This window comes from Nycticebus coucang, chromosome 11 (genome assembly GCF_027406575.1).
Source record: "Nycticebus coucang isolate mNycCou1 chromosome 11, mNycCou1.pri, whole genome shotgun sequence".
Classification (NCBI taxonomy): Eukaryota; Metazoa; Chordata; class Mammalia; order Primates; family Lorisidae; genus Nycticebus; species Nycticebus coucang.
In genome coordinates this window covers 43,390,190-43,409,327 of record NC_069790.1, presented here as the reverse complement: position 1 = coordinate 43,409,327, position 19,138 = coordinate 43,390,190, and the positions used below count along the sequence as shown (strand labels likewise).

The window sequence follows — 19,138 nt, the reverse complement described above, 5'->3', positions numbered from 1 at the left end:
TTAATGCCTCTACTTTAAGACAGTTCCTCATGTTGTGGTGACCCCAACCATAAAATTATTTTCATTGCTATTTTCTAACTGTAATTTTGCTACTGTTACGAATTGTAATGTAAATATCTGATATGCAGGATGTATTTAGGCGAACCCTGTGAAAGGGTAGTTTGACCCTCAAAGGGGTTGCGACCCACAGGTTGAGAACCGAAGCTGATCTAAGAGCAAGCAAGAGTCATGTCAGATAAGAAGCTAGAATTTAACGAGGTGCTGAAGACTCAGTGGAGACTACTGAAAGAATGTAAAACCTCTGAGAACCACAATCACAAGAGGAGTTTATAAGCACTTGCAGGCTCCTCTCTGAGGGCTTTGAATTAGGTGCACATAAAGTGATAACTTATTCAAAGGAAATTTAGCAGAATGTGTATTTTAATCACTAAACAAAAAAAATAGTTAAAAGAGTCAACAGAAGTAATAAAATGAAATTACAAAAAAATGCTAGATTAATTAAAAGGCCCCAGGTAATAAAGTAAGAAAAAGAACAAAGAACAAATGAAATAAATAAAAAGCAACAAGTGAGATGGTCATTTTAGTCAGTAAAGTGAACAAAGAATGAGTAATTGCATAAAATATTTGACATTTATTACCCAGCATGGGGGAAGCATGGTGATATTGTTGATCACATATGCTGAAATACACAGACCCCTAGAACCATCTACCTCCCCAAACTTTGCCCATCAAAACAATGTCAAGCAGCCTTCTCCACTAAGCAGAGAGCCATGCCAGTCACATCACAGGGAAGCTCACAGTCAACAAGGCCCACCTACAAAACTCACTCACACCAACCTGTCCCCAATGGTTACACATGAACCAGAATCCAGATTTCACTGACATCCAAGAAGAGATTGTAACATGAAACATAAGGTCACAGATGCAAAAAGTAAAGCATTTGGGAGAAAATAAACCACCAGGCTTTTTAAACTATTAATAGACCCCAAAACATACAATATTTGTAATTTAAAAAAATAGTGTAACATTTAAAAGGGTAGAAAATGAGAGAAAGATAATTAGATGACTCATCCACAAAGTCAAATATCCAAATTGAATATCCAAATAAAAAGAGATTGAAAGGGGAAAAGAGAAAAAGGTAGGGAAAGATGTTTCAGAAATGAAGAACATGAATTTCCAGATTTAAAGAATTTAGGAAATATAGAAGCTAGTGGATGAAAATATACCAAACCCAATTAACAACAACAAAAAATTCTCGGACAAAGAAGTCAGAATCCTAATGGACTAGAATTTCTCAGCTGAAACAATGAAAATTAAAATAATCAATTTCTTCATAATTCTTAAGGTAATGATTTCAACACAAAATTATACTCTCAGAAAGGCTACCAATTAAGTTTGAGGGTAGAATATAAATTTATCTAGCATTCAAGGTCTCAAAACAGACCCATGCATTCTTTTTTTCCCTCTGTATTTTTAACAGACTTTGAGAGAAGTTTTAAGTTCATAGCATGATGGAACATGCTATGGTACAGAGACTACTGTTCCGTACACTGACACATTGTCACCCAAAGCCCACCATTCACATTACAGTTCATTCATGGTATTATACAGTCTGTGTTTTCAGAAATGTACAATGACATATATTCATCAACATAGTATCCTATAAAGCAGTTTTACCTCTGTAAAATGCCACTGCACTCCCCCTACACATCCCTCTTCCCCATGAAACCCTTGCAGCCAATCATCCTTTTACTGTCTCCATGGTTTTTCGTTTTCCAGAATGCCATATAGTTGAAATCACATAGTATGGAGTCTTTTCAGATGGGATTCTTTCACATAATAATAGGGATTTACGGTTCCTCCATGTCTTTGGGTGACTCAATAGCTAATTTCTTTTTTTATCAGTGAATATTTCATTTTTTTAATGTTCTAGTTTACTTATATACTCACCAATTAATGCATATTTCATTTTTTTAATGTTCCAGTTTACTTATATACTCACCTGGTTGGTTCCAGTTTGGGCAATTATAAATAAAGCATCTATAAGCATTCATGTGCATGTTTTTATCTTGACATAAGTCTTCAACTCATTTGGGTAAATAAAAAAATATATATGAGCTGCTGCATCATAGGGTACGAATGAGGTTAGTTTTGCAATCCCGTCAAACTGTCTCCCAAAGCAGCCGTACCGTTTTCAATTCCCATCAGCAACAAACAAAAGTTCTTACGGCTCCAGATCTCGGGCAACGTTTGTTATTATTAGAACGGACAAAATATGAAACAGGTACATATGGCATCTCTACGTTGTTTTTAATTTGCATTTTCCTGATGAAATGACAAACATCTTTTCACATGCTTATTTGGCTTCTGTATATTTTCTGTGATGGGGTGTCTATTAAGACATTTCATAATCAGGTATTTTTGTGTGCTTCTCCTTGAGTTTAAGAATTCTTTGTATAAGTTAGATTACCACATTTCTTTTGCAAGTATCTTCTGCCAGTCAATACCTGTCTTCATTCTCTTGACAGTGGTTTTCACAGAGGAGTTGTTCTTTTTTTTTCCTTGAAGTACACCTTATTAACCATTTCTTTAATGGATCATGCCTTTGGTCTTATATCTAAACCAAAATATTTCAAATTGCATATAAAACCAGCAAATTGTACCCCACAATTGCATTAATGTACACAGCTATAATTTAATTTAAAAAATAAAATATAATAAACCCAGGGGCAGATGGAACTTCTCCTATCTTCTAAAAGTCCTATGGTTTTGTATTTTACATTTATGTATGTGATTCATTTTAAGTTAATTGTGATGAATATATGATCTGTACCCAGACTTGATTCTTTGCAGGTGGCTGTCCAATTGTGTCAGCAATATTTGTTGAAAAGACAACAGATCTTTGCCATATTGTATTGCCTTTGCTCTTCTACCAGAGATCAGCTTACCATACTTACGTGGATCTATTTCTGGGCTTTCCATATTGTTCCATTGATCCATTTGTCTACTCCTCAGACAATACCACTGCCACTATCACCGTAGCTTCACAGTAACTCTTAAACTCAGATAATTGTCAATCCTACAACTTTCTTATTCTCTTTCAACAGCATTAGCTATTCCAAGTTTCCTCTCCAAAAGAAACTTTATTTTTTTATTCTTTATTAAATCATAACTATGTACATTAATGCATTTATGGGGCACAATGTGCTATTTGATATACAATGTGGAATGCTTACATCCAACTGATTAACATAACCATCTCCTCGCTTATTTGTTATGGTAATACATTTATACTCTATTCTTAATAGTTTTGAAATGTATCATTGCATTATGCGCATTAGGTGAGGTCCCCCCAATACCTTCCCTCCTCCTGGCCTCCCCCCTCCCCTTCCCTCTCCCTCCTCTTCCCTCCTTCTTTCTAGACTATAGTTATGTTTTACCATTCCTTGAATGTATAGGTGATTATATACTGATTTCATTGAGTAAATTGGATACTTTTTCTTCCATTCTTAAGATACTTTACTAAAAAGAATATGTTCCAGTTCCATCCAGGTAAACATAAAAGATGTGAAGTCGCCATCTCTTTATGGCTGCATAGTATTCCATGATATACACATACCACAACTTTAAAGTTTAATTTTTATTCTAAAGTTATAAACTTTAGAATACAAACTTCAGAATAAATGTAAACTTTAGAATAAATGTATAAACTTTATAATAAATTTTTCAATAGCCCCAAAATAACCTGCTGAGATTTTGATTGAGATTGCATTGAATTTGCAGGTGAAGATGGGAAGAGATGATACATTGACAACATTGAATCCTCCTATCCACAAACACAGAATACCTCTCCACTACAAATCTTAGCTCTTTGGTGTCTTTCAGAGCTTATAGTTTTCCTCACATAAGCTTTGTTAGATTTATGCCTAAGTGTTTCATTTTTAGGGGTGTTAATGTAAATAATAATGTTAAATTAGTTTCATTTCTTCCTTCCCAATCATAATACTTAGTTCCTTTTCTTCTTATTGCATTAGCCAGAAATTCTAGGACAGTGTTGAAAAAGTGGTGAGAGGTACTTCCTTGCCTTATTCTTGATCTTTCCAGAAAAAATTTAAGTTTCTCATCATAAAATATGTAGTATGATGTTACATGCAAATGTTTTGTGGATGATTTTATCAAATTGAGAAAAATTCCCTGTATTCCAAAATTTGCTGAGAATTTATCATGAGTAAATGTTGGATTTTGTCAAATAAAATTTCTGTATCTGGCGGCGCCTGTGGCTCAGTGAGTAGGGCGCTGACCCCATATGCCAAGGGTGGCGGGTTCAAACGCAGCCCTGGCCAAACTGCAACAAAAAAATAGCCAGGCGTTGTGGCGGGCGCCTGTAGTCCCAGCTGCTCTGGAGGCTGAGGCAAGAGAATCACATAAGCCCAAGAGCTAGAGGTTGCTGTGAGCTGTGTGATGCCACGGCACTCTACCGAGGGCAGTAAAGTGAGACTGTCTCTACAAAAAAATAAAAAATAAAAAAACAAATTTCTGTATTTACCGATAACGATCTTGTGATTTTTCTCCTTCAGAATGCTGATGTAATGAAATACATTAATCTCAAGAGAAGTTATAAAAAATGTTGAATGAAATGAATTTTACTAATGGATTTTTGGATTAATAGATTTTTTTATATTGAAGCAGCCTTTGTTATCTACATAAATACCAATTGGTTGTGGGATTTTTTTTAATACATCATTGGATTAAATTTGATGCTATTTTGTTAATGACTTTTGCATCCATGATCTATAATTTTTTTCTTGTAATGTCTTTGTCTTCTTTGGTTTTGGAATTAGGATAATGTTGACTTCACAGAATGAGTTACGAAGTATTCCCTTTGCTTTAACTTTCTGGAGAAATTTTAGAGAACTGGTATAATTTGTTCCTTAAATATTTGCTAGAACTCACCAGTGAACCCATCAGAGTCTAGTGTCCAGCATTCGGGCCTGAGATTTTTATGGAAAATATTATTGCCAGTTTATTTAACAAACATAGCCCCATTCTAATTGCCTATTACTTTCCTGTATGAACTTTGGCAGATTTTGTCTTTCAATAAATTGGCTTATTTCATCTATCTTATAAACTTTGTGGGCATAGAGCGTGAGGCTCTCACTCAATGCGCGGGGGTCCTCCAGCTAGGCGCGCGGTGTCCGGGCGGTCGCATCCAGCCCACTCCCGGGCCACTGCTGCTGCCACTACTGCCACTGCCGCCGCTTGGGCGGCGACAGAGCCGGGCGGCCACAGGGCAGGGGGCAGGGAGGAGGCAGTAAAGGCGGCGGGCGCGGGGTGGGGGGAGACGCTGCTGGCGCCGCTGGCGGACCGTGGCAGAAGATGGCTGTGGAGAGCCCGTCCGCTGAGGATTCTATCTTTATCCTTCAAATTTAAAAACACGTGCCAGGAAATGCCTTGGTGTTGATGATCTCTGTTGAACCGTCTCAGTCTTCAGTCTCAGTATAATGAGCATGATGAATATCACTGTACATAAGTCTTTATGTACATCTCTTCTATTTCCTTAGGCTAAATGAGGAGCCGATTCTTAATCCTGTCACAATGAATGGACTGCAAATTATGGATGAACCCATGGGAGAGGAGGAGATTAATCCACAAACTGAAGAAGGAAGTATCAAAGAAACTGCAATCATACATCATGTAAAAGAAGGACATGAAAAGGCAGATCCTTCCCAGTATGCGCTTTTAAAAGTATTCCGCCAGGGATCATTTGGAAAGGTTTTCTTAGTTAAAAAAAATCTCAGGCTCTGATGCTGGACAGGTTTATGCCATGAAGGTATTACAGAAGGCCACACTGAAGGTTCGAGACCGTGTTTGGACAAAAATGGAACGTGGTATCTTGGTAGAAGTTAATCATCTTTTTGTTGTCAAGTTGCATTATGCTTTTCAAACTGAAGGGAAGTTGTACCTTATTTTGTATTTTCTCAGGGGAGCAGATTTCTTTACATGCTTATCCAAAGAGGTGATGTTCACAGAGGAAGATGTCAAATTCCACTTGCTTTAGATCATCTACATAGCCTGGGAATAATCTATAGAGACTTAAAACCCGAAAACATACTTCTTGATGAAGAAGGTCACATCAAGTTAACAGATTTTGGCCTAAGTAAGGAGTCTATTGACCATGAAAAGAAGGCATATTCTTTTTGTGGAACTGCAGAATATATGGCACCAGGAGTAGTTAATCGTTGAGGTCATACTCAGAGTGCTGACTGGTGGTCTTTTGGTGTACTGATGTTTGAAATGCTCACAGGCACACTACCTTTCCAAGGAAAAGATCAAAAAGAAACGATGACTATAATTCTTAAAGTCACACTTGAGATGTCACAGGTTTGGGGTCCTGAAGCCCAGAGTCGTTTACGAATGCTTTTCAAACGAAATCCTGCAAACAAACTAGGTGCAGGACCAGATGGAGTTGAAAAAATTAAAAGACTTCATTTTTCTCAACAATAGACTAGAATAAATTAGTCTAGAAGAGAAATTCATGCACCTTTTAAACCTGCAACTGGCAGGCCTGACGATACATTCTATTTTGATCCTGAGTTTACTGCAAAAACTCCCAAAGATTCACCTGCATTCCACCTAGTGCTAATGCACATCAGCTTTTCAAGGGATTAGTTTTCTTGCTGTTACCTCAGATGATGAAAGCCAAGCTATGCAGACAGCTGGTACACATTCAATTGTTCAGCAGTTGCACAGGAACAGTATTCAGTTTACTGATGGATATGAAGTAAAAGAAGATGTTGGAGTTGGTTCCTATTCTGTTTACAAGAGATGTATACATAAAGCCACAAACATGGAGTTTGCAGTGAAGATTATTGATAAGAGTAAGAGAGACCCAACAGAAGAAATTGAGATTCTTCTTTGTGATGGACAGCATCCAAACATTATTACTCTAAAGGATGTATACAATGATGGAAAGTATGTGTATGTAGAAACAGAACTTATGAAAGGGGGTGAACTGCTGGATAAAATTTTGAGACAGAAATTTTTCTCTGAATGAGAGGCCAGTGCTGTCCTGTTCACTCTCACCAAAACTGTTGAATATCTTCATGCACAAGGAGTGGTTCATAGAGGCTTGAAACCTAGCAACATTCTTTATGTGGATGAATCTGGTAATCCAGAATCTATTCGAATTTGTGATTTTGGCTTTGCAAAACAGCTGAGAGCAGAAAACGGTCTTCTCATGACTCCTTGTTATACTGCAAATTTTGTTGCACCAGAGGTTTTTAAACAACAAGGCTATGATGCTGCTTGTGATATATGGAGTCTTGGTGTCCTCTTCTACACAATGCTTACCGGTTATACTCCATTTGCAAATGGTCCTGATGATACACCGGAGGAAACCTTGGCACAAATAGGTAGTAGAAAATTCTCCCTCAGTGGTGTTTACTGAAATTCTGTTTCAGACACAGCATAGGACTGGTCTCAAAGATGTTTCATGTCGACCATCATCAGAGAGAGATGGCTCATGTAGACCATCATCAGAGAGAGACGGCTGCTCTTGCGCTCAGACATCCTTGGATTGTCCACTGGGACCAACTGCTGCAAGGCCAACTAAATAGACAGGATGCACCACATCTAGTAAAGGGTGCCATGACAGCTACATATTCTGCTTTAAACCATAATCAGTCACCAATTTTGGAACCAGTCTGCCACTCTACTCTTGCTCACCGGAGATCTACAGCCCTGTGAAGTGACCCCAGTGAGATATTTGGTGCCATGGTGTAAGCTGATAGCACAAGTTCTGGTGACAGGTAGCACATATCTGAGAGACACCTGCAAGCACACGCTGTCCCAGCTGGTACCCATAATGCTGCTGCTCCTGCTTTCGTCTCTTCTCGCTTTAAATGATTGTTAGCAAGTTAGATTTTCCTGGAGCTTCGGATGAAATGAAAATGGAAACATGATGAAGATATATTCACTGAATCAACAAGAAAAATAATGAACATATGAATTCCACCTAAAAATACACTGAATAAAGTACTCTACACCACACAGCATTATTTTTATAGGAAATATTTCATGTTCCTCAAATATTCTTTGTTACAGGGATGGACAGTTTATGTTAAGCACTTAGCTTAAACAATCCTTTTTTATTAGCACTGTATCCCTTGTGCCATCCGACATTTTGTATGTTTTTGTAAACAGTTCATATACAGTACATTTCTGTACTGCTTTCTTTAATGTATACATGCCTTGTTTAACTTGGAATCTATTATTAATCAATTGACTATTAAATCTGGTTAAATAGTTAAAAAAAATTGTGGGCATAGAGTTATTCATAATATTCCTTTATTATCTTTTCAATGTCCTTGTTATTTATAGTGATGTCAACTCTTTCACTTCTGTATTCTTTTTTCTTAGTTAAGTCTTGATTATCCTTTTTATTAATCATGTCAAAGAATCAACTTTTGTCTTTAAAGATTGATTCCGATTTTCAATTTCATTGATTTCTGTAGTTTTAGATTAATTTATTCTTTTTTATGTAGATTCCTAAGATAGAAACTTTGAAACTTAGTCACCTGAATGACTTTAGGTCTTTTTCTGTTTTTTAACGTATGCAATCAGTGCTATAGTCTTCCCTTTAAGCACAGCTCTTGCTGCATTTCAATTTTGATAAGTTTTATTTTCATTTCATTCAAAATATTTTATAACTGTTCTTGAGATTTCTCTTTGTAACATGTTCTTTAGAAGTATGTTATTTAATCTCCACAATTATTTTGGATTTTCCAGATATCTTTGTTATTGATTTCTACAATAATTCCATTGTGATCTGAGAGCAGGCATTGTATGATTTCTGTTCTTTAAATTATGTCAACACGTGCTTTGGGGTAGAGTTCCTCTATTTAACTCACTATTCTACTATGTATCTCCATCCTTAATAGTCAACTTTCACTGAGTAACAAATATGCCCAAAATCTTAGTGACATGTGGCAATAAAATGTCATTTCCCACTCACACAGCAGGGAGGTGGCTGAGCTGAACCTGCTTCGTGCTGCTCTGAGCTGCAGGGCTCGGGCTGACCTTGGAAACCTTGCTCCTGTGTTTTCTCTGCAGTTCAGACTGGAGCAGCAGCCTCCCACCAGAGGATGCCTTGCTTGTGGCCATAAAGGAAGCACAAGAGGACAAGTCCAACAGCACAAGCACATTGTAAGCCTCTGTCTAGATCACATCTGTAAAATCCATTGTCCAAAGCCAGTCAGGTAGGTAAATCCAGAATGAGAAAAATACACTTCATTCACCAGGAGGCCATGGCAAGGGCACAGAAGTAGAATACCATTTCAAAGGACTCGAGATTTAGACCAATGATTTACCTACCATACACATTTCTAAATAATGTGTCTCTGATATTGCCTCTTGGTTTTTCTCTTTCAGCCATTATCTATAGAAGAATAATGTCGTCCTTCCTGCCCCCAGCTTCACCACCATATACACCAACACTTCCCATTCCCTATCCTTTGAATATCATAATTTTGCTTAAATCAATATTGAGTGTTTATATCAGTGACTATATAAACACTACTCATAGCTGAGTCACATATTATTAAAATTCCTTTCCTGAACAACTTTTTGTTTTCCCTGGAATTAGAGCTTATTGTTTGTTTTATGTGGTTTTCTATAGGCTTATGACTCATTCCATACCAAACACTTAGCTACTTGTCTAAATCTACTCTCTAGATGTTCAGACACAGGCATTTCATCAATTATTCCTGAAAAAGTCACCCTGGAATCCTCTGACTGTTTCCACACAGATGGGTTGTCCTGACAGTCATACAGCTATCATGTTAAGAACACCCTTTACTATCATCTGGAGGATACTCTTCCTCCCTCTATCACAGATCCCCTCACTTTTTTTATCCCATACAATCTTCTTTCTTAACTCATTTTTGTGAAATAAATCCTCCAATATGTTTCTATAGAGTGACTGAGTTATGGACTTTATGGGAACTTCCAAGGTCAGTATTTTTAGGTCTTTCTTAGACTGGACAGATTGCTGAAACAAAGTTCTCACCAGCCAAGATGGAAAGCCAAAGCCAACCCATCAAGACACTGACTACTGAGTGCCAGAGAAGGTGTACACTCCCCTATCGACAATTAGAATGCACACGGTCTGTTAGTCCTTGTTTCTACCAGGACACCAGGGCCCTCCACTGCTCACAATGTTCTCCTAGTACAGAGAGTGCTTCACCCCCAAGTACTTCCACTGGGTGGTCACAGAGTAGGGAAGGTGACTTAGAGATTGGACTGCTTCTCAAACAACTTTCAACAAACCCCTTTCATTTTGTCCCCCTTCACTCCATCCCACAGGTATGTACGTGCTGCAGCCACATCCTGAACTTTTGAGATTTGTATAACAGACCCAATTTCAGTTCTTAGCTTGCCCCACCATTTGCTTATAATTTGGCCTTCTCAGATCTACTGAATCTGCTAGTACTAATTTCACTTGCTTTCCAGTTATTTTTTATTTGTTGTTATCACCTCTCCTGTTGTTTTTGATGGTTTATGTCATTTTTAATCCTTTTAGAGTAGCTTTAATGAACTGTGAGTAGTGAGCAAAATTAGGCAAATGTTCAGTTGGCTATCTCCAGCCAGAAACAGGAAACAAGAGAGTATGTGCATTCTAATTAAGCAAATTTCCAAAATTGTCTTCCAAAAGGTGTTTTCAATTTGTATTTCCATAAACAACGTATGAGAATGTGGCAGGGTTATTAACATGAGGTAAATGAATGTGACTCAGAGGACTGAAAAAACACTTCTGAAAAAGTATCTTGTGTAGGCTGCAATTATTTTTCTGGGATAGGGCTCCATAACTTTCAGAGGTTATATAACAAAAAACAGCTAGGAACAATTGTTTTATGGTAGCCATGTAATGGTGCATGGCTACAAATAATCTGATTACATATCCTTCCAGCCTTAACATCACTCACAGCATTGTTTCTGCTAGGCAGCCTGGGAAGTTTGCCCAACAAATAACAATATATACATTAGAGTAAAACTAAATCAAAGGCATGCATGCACAGGTTTTTCACTCTGCAGTTCTAGGTTCATGCTCACAATGTTTCAAGTACAAACAAAATAGACTATCTTACAATGAGGTAAACAATGAACACCTGCATCCAATTTATCATCTGAAAATCAAACTTGAAGTATTTCATATACATTTACGTTGTTTGAGTTATGCAATGTATTTTAGAATTGCATGAGAGACAGTTATCCAAGGAGCTTTGTTCTTACAATATATCAGTTCATTTTCTGAGTAAATAAACAATTTCAGCCTAAGTCCATATGGGGCTGATAATATACATACAACCCTTACTTTCTAAGAAACAAAGTACAAATGATCTGGCTAAGAATAAGATTTCTGCTCTCAATAAAAATTTTAAATGTGTTTACGCAGAATTTTATTCACAAGAGGCTCTCTAGCACTTAACAGTGGGGGAAAAAAATAAGCCTATGAATTTATTCAAGTTTTTGCCAACCCTACCCAAACAAAATCCATCATAAATTTAGAGGCAATCATCTATACCTGCCAGTTTAACATTACCTAGGAGACGGCTCTTTTTCTGCGACCAAATAACTTGAGGGAAGAAGTAACACAGGAAACAATTTCACCAGTAATTTTCAAACTCCATGTTCTGACATTTCTGCTGCCTTCACAATCAAACATTGCCTAACACTATTAAAAACTAAGAATTTCACTGAACTGTTTTGTTTTTCTATGTAATTTCTTTGATAAAGTAAGCAGATCAAAAGCTAGACAAAAGGAAAAAATAAAATATAGGTATTGCCCAAGAACACTATTAAATTACTAACCTAATATAAAAGCGAATGGAACAGATATTCACATGCTCTATATTTAACCCCAATGTAAACATTTTGAAAAATCAAAATTCTATATCATTCATTAGGTAGCCCCAGAAATGAGGCATTAAATTCGCACAGGGAGAACTGTTAACAAGGCTGTTGGCCGTAATTTCATCAACAGATAAGAATCTGAAATAACTCCAAGAAATTTAGAAAAGGGAAAGCATAGATGCAGAAATTTTTTCAGTAGCAACAGGACTATGTTATTACCAAGTTAGATGATGTGGAGATAGAAGGCAAATCTATTCGTTAGGTTAGTGAAATCAGCCAGATTTAAGTTTCCAGCGGGAAATCCAGCAGATGTACTCAGTTGAAATACATCCCTTATATTTATTGACAAAACATGAAAAAGAATAATTGAAAAAGCTGATGGACATCCTGTTCATTTAGTAAGCAAATACTCATGGAAAATTTGCCAAGTAATATACTAAGAATGTGTAAGACTTAGGACAAACCACATAAGCAAAGGTAAAAAAAGGAAATGTAAAAGGAAAGCCAAGGATCCCTAGTAAATATCAGAAACTAGAAGAGACAAAGATTCTATCGTCAAGTTAGACAGCATGGTCCTACTAGCACTTATTATGGACTTTTAACCTCCAGAGATGTAAGACAATAAGCTCGTGGTTTTACTCAGCCACTCAGGCAGCCCCAGCAAACTAACATGTTCCCCGCAAAAAAGGAAAAAGTACACCAAGACACATGTAGGTTTTAAAAGCTAAAAGCCTAAGGCAAATAAAGAAAAAAGAAATTTTTTAAAAATATTGTTATACGGGGACAACTTTGGAAGATAAAAACTAATCAACTTATGAACTTGGGCAAGATGGCTTCCAGAGACAATGCTGAATGCAAGAGTTGGCATCTTTAAGGTATTATACACATGAGAAAAGCTAAAAACTGGCCAATGAACGCACATATTAAAAGGGATAGAGCCCAAATTTTAATAGCCTGAAAAATACAACTTTAATCTCACATCTCTGCAGTAAAAGACTGTCAAATTGAAAAAGAAAAAAGTTGAGGGTATAAATGAAATCCTGGGGTCTGGAAGCTAATCCCAGGGAGCAGAACTGGACCATGGTTAACACCTCCCAGGGTAAGGAAACCTGGCAATTCTTCCACAGCAGGATTCCAAATTTCTATGGAAAAATGATTGACATTTGCCTCCTATTCTTACACCTTTTGAAGGGGAGGATTTAATGTGGTTATTCCATATAAGTTCTACAACTATATATATTGAGTATATAGGGAATAGAAAACTTCATTTTTAATTCACAAGTCTCTAGGCAAAGACACTATATTGCTACCTTGAGCATTGTGATGTCACTAGATGAGAATCTAAGGGTGCTGGGATATTATTGAACGTATTTAAATGTCAAAGGGACATAAATAATTGTAGCTAGCATTCGGAGGTACAACTCTACACACTTGCCCATATCTGCATGTACTACTGCCATGTAATTTTACATTTCCCCACTAAGGGGTGAAATATATTGCCTTACTCGGTGATGCTAAGTTTGGTCAAACGATTTAGTCAATAGAATAAGGCAGAAATTCGCAGCTAGTGCAAATCTAAGATTTAAGAGACTTTGTATGTTTCTATTCTCATACCTCTGCCATCTCATAAAAGCATGCTTTGATAGTCTAGTCAAAAGACAAAAGAAGAATGAACCAGAGCCCTCCAGACCTGTAATGCAAAGCAGCATTGCCAGCCGAGTCCATTATAAATCATCAAAGCCCCAGCTTATCCTTGAATGCATGCAAATAAGTTGGTTTTCATTAAATGATTCATTGCATACCATTCATTAAGCAAGAGCAAACTGATATACTTGTTGAAAAGTTGTTCAAAATTAGCCAGAAACTAAAAAGTCATCAATGAACAATCTATATGTATAATTGTATACTGTTGCAATTCAACAAAAGTAAAAAAAAAAAAAAAAAACTATAGATATATGCAATAGAAATGAATTGCTGAGCAAAAAACAAGTCACGCAAAAATACTACCAGTATGATTCCATTCATAGAAAGATTCAAAACTAATTCTGTAAACACCTACATATATGGTAAAACTACAGATGAAAGCAACAATATTAACAGAAATTAAGGACAACAGGGTGGCGCCTGTGGCTCAGTGAGTAGGGCGCCGGCCCCATATGCCGAGGGTGGTGGGTTCAAACCCAGCCCCGGCCAAACTGCAACCAAAAAATAGCCGGGTGTTGTGGCGGGCGCCTGTAGTCCCAGCTGCTCGGGAGGCTGAGGCAAGAGAATCGCGTAAGCCCAAGAGTTAGAGGTTGCTGTGAGCCGTGTGACGCCACGGCACTCTACCCGAGGGCGGTACAGTGAGACTCTGTCTCTACAAAAAAAAAAAAAAAAGAAATTAAGGACAACAAAGAGGAAGGTAAGCGGGCAGGAGGAAAGATAGATGACTAGAAACATCACTTGCTCGACTTTCTCAGAGGTAAAGTCGGATTTCAGGTACAGAAGGGAGAGGAGATACAGCTCGTAGATCTTAGAGGTGTAGATCGTAGAGAGATGCCTAAGCCTGCCAGGGACCTCAAAGAAGAAAATTTCCAAGCAGAGGAGGAGGAAGATAAAGAAAAAAATATATTGGTAAAGATCAAATCCAGAGAAGATCAGAGCCAAGTGAACAGGTAAGGGGTGTCCCTTTCTCCCTCCCACACTGTTTCAGTGACCTTCAGGCTACCAAGTTTCTTAGAAGTGTTTCCACTATCGCTCACCCCCTCCCCCCAGGCCAAGCACTGCAGCAAACATGGAATAGTGGGAAGAACTTGCATGATCCCAGAGTCTAAACATTCCATGAGGGGCTCCCCTCCAAAGAGAGTAACCCAGGGGCTGGACAGTCAGCATTCTTCCTTTCAGACTTACAGCTGCCAACCCACTATAGCCAGGAGGACACTTGGAGAATTTGGAGCAGCTGCCTCCTCCCAGCCAGGCTGTCCTGAAGTCTGAGGTTTCCACAGAGACTGGGTCCCAGGCCTTTCTCCTCGAAGTGCTGCATTTCTGGATCCGGGAGCTCCCTGCCTGCCAATGTTTTATAGAGATGCATGCCAGTGGTTCAGACATGCAGGCTGCAGTCTGTGCACCCAGAGTCCACTGGGTCACTGGGGGACACAGTGTGGAAGTTTAGGAGCTGAACTTGGAGGCGGAAGGAGCCTATGTGGACAGAACTGACAGGAGACCAATATGGGGGTTAGAGCCACAGGTATGCAGGAGAGCACCCACTCCCTGTTCCCCAGGAAATCCACACTTGGATTACAGTGGGTGCTTTTTTTTTTTTTTTGAGACAGAGTCTCATTGTGTCATCCTCAGTAGAATACCATGGCGTCATAGCTCACAGAAACCTCAAACTCATGGGCTCAAGCGATTCTCTTTTTTTTTTTTTTTTTTTTTTTTGACCAGGGCTGGGTTTGAACCTGCCACTTCCGGCATATGGGGCCGGCACCCTACTCCGTTGAGCTACAGGTGCCGCCCTCAAGCGATTCTCTTGCCTCAGCCTCCGAAGTAGCTGGGACTACAGGTTCCCACCACAAAGCCCAGCTATTTTTATAGATAAGATCTCGCTCTGGCTCAGGCTGGTCTGAAGCTCAGGCAATCCACCCACCTCGGCCTTCCAGAGTGCTGGGATTATAGACATGAGCCACCACGCCCAGCCTATAGGGTAGGTCCTCTCATGGGCACCACCTGGGGATTCATAGCGACCAAGGGTGGTGCATTTAGTGCTCAGGCTGTCAGGAATTGCAGCCCCTTTCCCACCCACTGTAGTGGAAAGAGTAACATGAGCTCAAATTTAGCAAGTGGCTGCTTTCCCCCAGCTGGTGTGTACTCCAGGCTGAGCTTCCCACAGTGAGGGGGGCCCAGGCCTTTCCCCTTGAGGACCTGAGTGGACCCAGATGCCCATTCTGGGATGTGCCTGCTGGCATTTCAGAGATGTGTGCCAACAGGTCAGACACACAAGACGGATCCTGTGTGCCTGGGACTCAAGTGAGTTGCAAGGGGGGCACAAGAAGGAGGTTTGGGAGCTGGACGTGGGTGGCAAAGGAGACCATGTGGACAAAACTGATGGGAGAATACGGTAGGAGTCAGAGACACAGTTTTGGTTTAGGAGAGCACCGAGCTCCCTGCAGAAAATCCCCACTGCTTGATTAGAGTGGGTTCTCCTACAGAAAAGATCCCAGCCCAGGATACTATAGCAACCAAGCATTCAGGCCCCTGCTCCACAGCAGCCCCAACCCAGCCTAAAGAGACTGCCTTGACTTTCCTCCCAACAGCTCTCCGTATCACCCAGAAAACACCCAGGAGCACAGCCAAGGCTTTACAAAGCCTCCCAGGCTGCTGCAACCTAACCCCACCCTGCTTCACTCTTTCACCCACCTCTGCTGTGGTGAAAACCCAGCAACCCCTGGGAGCCCTCCCAAAGGACATTTAATTCCTCCACCTGAGGGACTAGAGCTCACGGCAGGCACAAAAGAACATCTTGGCAGTTGACTCTTTCCTACAAACATCAACCACTGATGGAAAAAAACTCTGAAGCTCATCACAGCATCTTCCAACTCAGTCAAACAGAGCATAGCTGATTCTTGCTTTCAAGAACCACACTCAATCTTGGAGATTAAGCTGGGGGGACCCAATACAACTCACACTGCTGGGAAGAAGTGAAGACAGCAGGATAGAAGCACCTGAGAGGACACTATGGGGAGAGAAATAAAAGTTACTACAGGCCACTTGATCTGGGAATGGTCTCCCTCTCCCACTGCAGACCACTAGGCTGATGGAGCAGATGCTTGGAGTCTGTGCAGAGATACTCCAAACAGAGAGCAGATGCAGCAGAGATCTGGTGCCTGCCAATCCCAAGTTTCTGCAACTGAGGACATCCTGATTGATCAAATGCATGGAGCCTGGCCTGCTCAGGGACCCAGCCATCCAGCAGTAACCTTAGCATCACCACTTCTGGGCCAGGGAGGGAATGAACACTCCCGTGCACTGAGCCCGGTGATGGGGGGTTGAGCACACCTCCTCCCAGATGTGAGAGCCAAACAGAAGAGGAGCTCCTATTGCCACAGGCACCACTTGGGAAGCCCAGGCAACTGCCTAAGTGTGGGGGAAGAACCCTGGGCAACCAGCAGCTGCCGCCTAGCTACATGGAACCTGGGCCAGTGAGAGAAATACCTGCCTGTGCAAGTGGGCATCAGCAGTCCCCATGCTGGTAGAACAGCCCCCAGGGGACAGCTCCGCCCCCAAAATTGCCAGAGCCAGTTCTGAAGCTGTTGCTGTGCCAGAATCTGAGGCTCTCCTCCTGTAGTTCTAGGACTCCCCACAAGGTTTATGACTCTACCCCCAGGACCCCAGAGATGAAGATTTCTGCTGCCTCTTGAAATTTCCTAAAGGACTCTTTCATTTCTTTAAGATCCTTACTTATTATATCCTTATGTTGTTTATCTCATCAATGAGTTTTTCATTTTCTTCATACACGTCCTAGAACATATTTTTTGGTGTTGGCTTTCAACTTTCTCTTCAATGCCATTCATTTTATTTGCCATGGATATCCATCTCTGACATTTCAATTTCATTTAAATTGGGGGTCCATCACTGGAAACCTATTTGTGATCCTTTGGGAATGTTGAAACAGCCTTTATCTCCCATGTTCCCAGACATCTTATTCAGGTTCCTTCTCACCTGAAATGCCCTCCCTCAGCTCAAGCCAGATGGGCTTTCAGTGCACCCGTTCTCTGCTGGGAACTCACCTACTTAGTGCAAAGAAGAAGTCTCTACATTGAGTGCTCGTGTCTTCCTCTGGAGGACTGACCCAGTATGAGATGGACGGATACACCATGAGCATTTAACAGCTGCTCTCTAGCCTCCCTGTTCTCCTGTGATCATCACTGGTGACCCCTATATTGCAGAATAACTGAACGACCACCTAGTTCTGTCAGCAGTGGCAATGGTCAGCCCAAGACGCTCCACTCAGATCTGCAAGCAGTGGCATTTGCCCTGTGCCAGCTTGAGTGCAGCCTCAACCACATGGGCAGGTTAACAGTGATTGTCGGTCTTGCCTAGGTCTCCACCCTACCCCATGCAGCAGGGTCACATGGCTTCCATTCATGGGACTCATGAGAGTGCCTGACCTCCCTGTTCCCTCCATGCCAGGACTGGCAGGGATTATGGGGAGTAAACAGCAATGGATCTGACCCCTAGGTCTAGGATTTTAAAATGGCACTAGCTGCAATGCCCAGAGTCACTGATATGTGCTCTCTCTGGAGCCCAGCAGTGCTCACTGTGTGGCTGCACAGTTTCCAGATAGCTCCTGTGTCAGTCCCGCAGCCTTCTTCAGAGGAGGGTTCCTCCCACGGCTCAGATAGCAAGTATCAAAGGAGTAGTGTGAAGCCCCGAGTCTCTTCTGCACCTTTCCCTTATGTGCACTAGTCTTCACTCTGTACCTCCAAACTGCAGAGCATGTCACCCCTCTCTTTCCTCTCCTTCACTTTGGGTGCTTCTTGTTCCCTTTCTTTTGATATGCAATGTTTACTTAGACAATTGATCAAAGGAGGATATTCACTTGCTGTTTTCAATCTTCTCCATGACAGAAACACGTGCAGGCTGCTTCCAGTCTGCCATCTTCAGGAACATTCACCATGATCACGTGGAATTTATCCCTGCGATGCAAGGATGACTTCAACATACAGAAATCAATAAATGAGATTTACCAAATTAATACAAAGAAGGACAAAACCCATTGATCATCACAATAGATGCAGAAAAAGCATTTGATGAAATTTAACATCCTTTCATAAGAAAAACCCTTCAATTTATGGTATAAAAGCAATGTTCTTCAACATACTAAAGGCCATCTATGCCAATTCCACAACTAACATCACACCCAATGGCAAAAAGTTAAAGGCTTTTCTCCTAATATTAAGAATAGGACAGGTATTCCCACTCTTACTACTTCTGTTCAACATAGTACCAGAAGTCCTAGCCAGAGCAGTTAAGTACGGGGAAAAAAAAAAAAAGGCATCCAAATCAGAAAGTAACGAGTAAAACCATTAGTGATGATGGGACCTTATATAGGAAGTCCTGAAAAATCTTCCAAAAAACTATTAGGACTGATGAACTAATTCACTAAAATTACAGGATAAGAAAAGTCAACTTGCAAAATTCAGTAGCATTTCTATATACTAACAGTGAACTATCTAAAAAAAGACACCAA

At 40.1% G+C, this 19,138-nt stretch overlaps 1 protein-coding gene and 1 pseudogene across 8 annotated transcripts in view; one reads left to right on the top strand and one right to left on the bottom strand.

Annotated features, from left to right (window-relative positions):
• CRPPA (CDP-L-ribitol pyrophosphorylase A) overlaps nucleotides 1–19,138 on the bottom strand; it is a 387,693-nt gene that overhangs the window by 286,753 nt on the left and 81,802 nt on the right. The window lies entirely within an intron of this gene.
• On the top strand, nucleotides 5,596–7,471 carry LOC128560215 (ribosomal protein S6 kinase alpha-3-like; annotated as a pseudogene).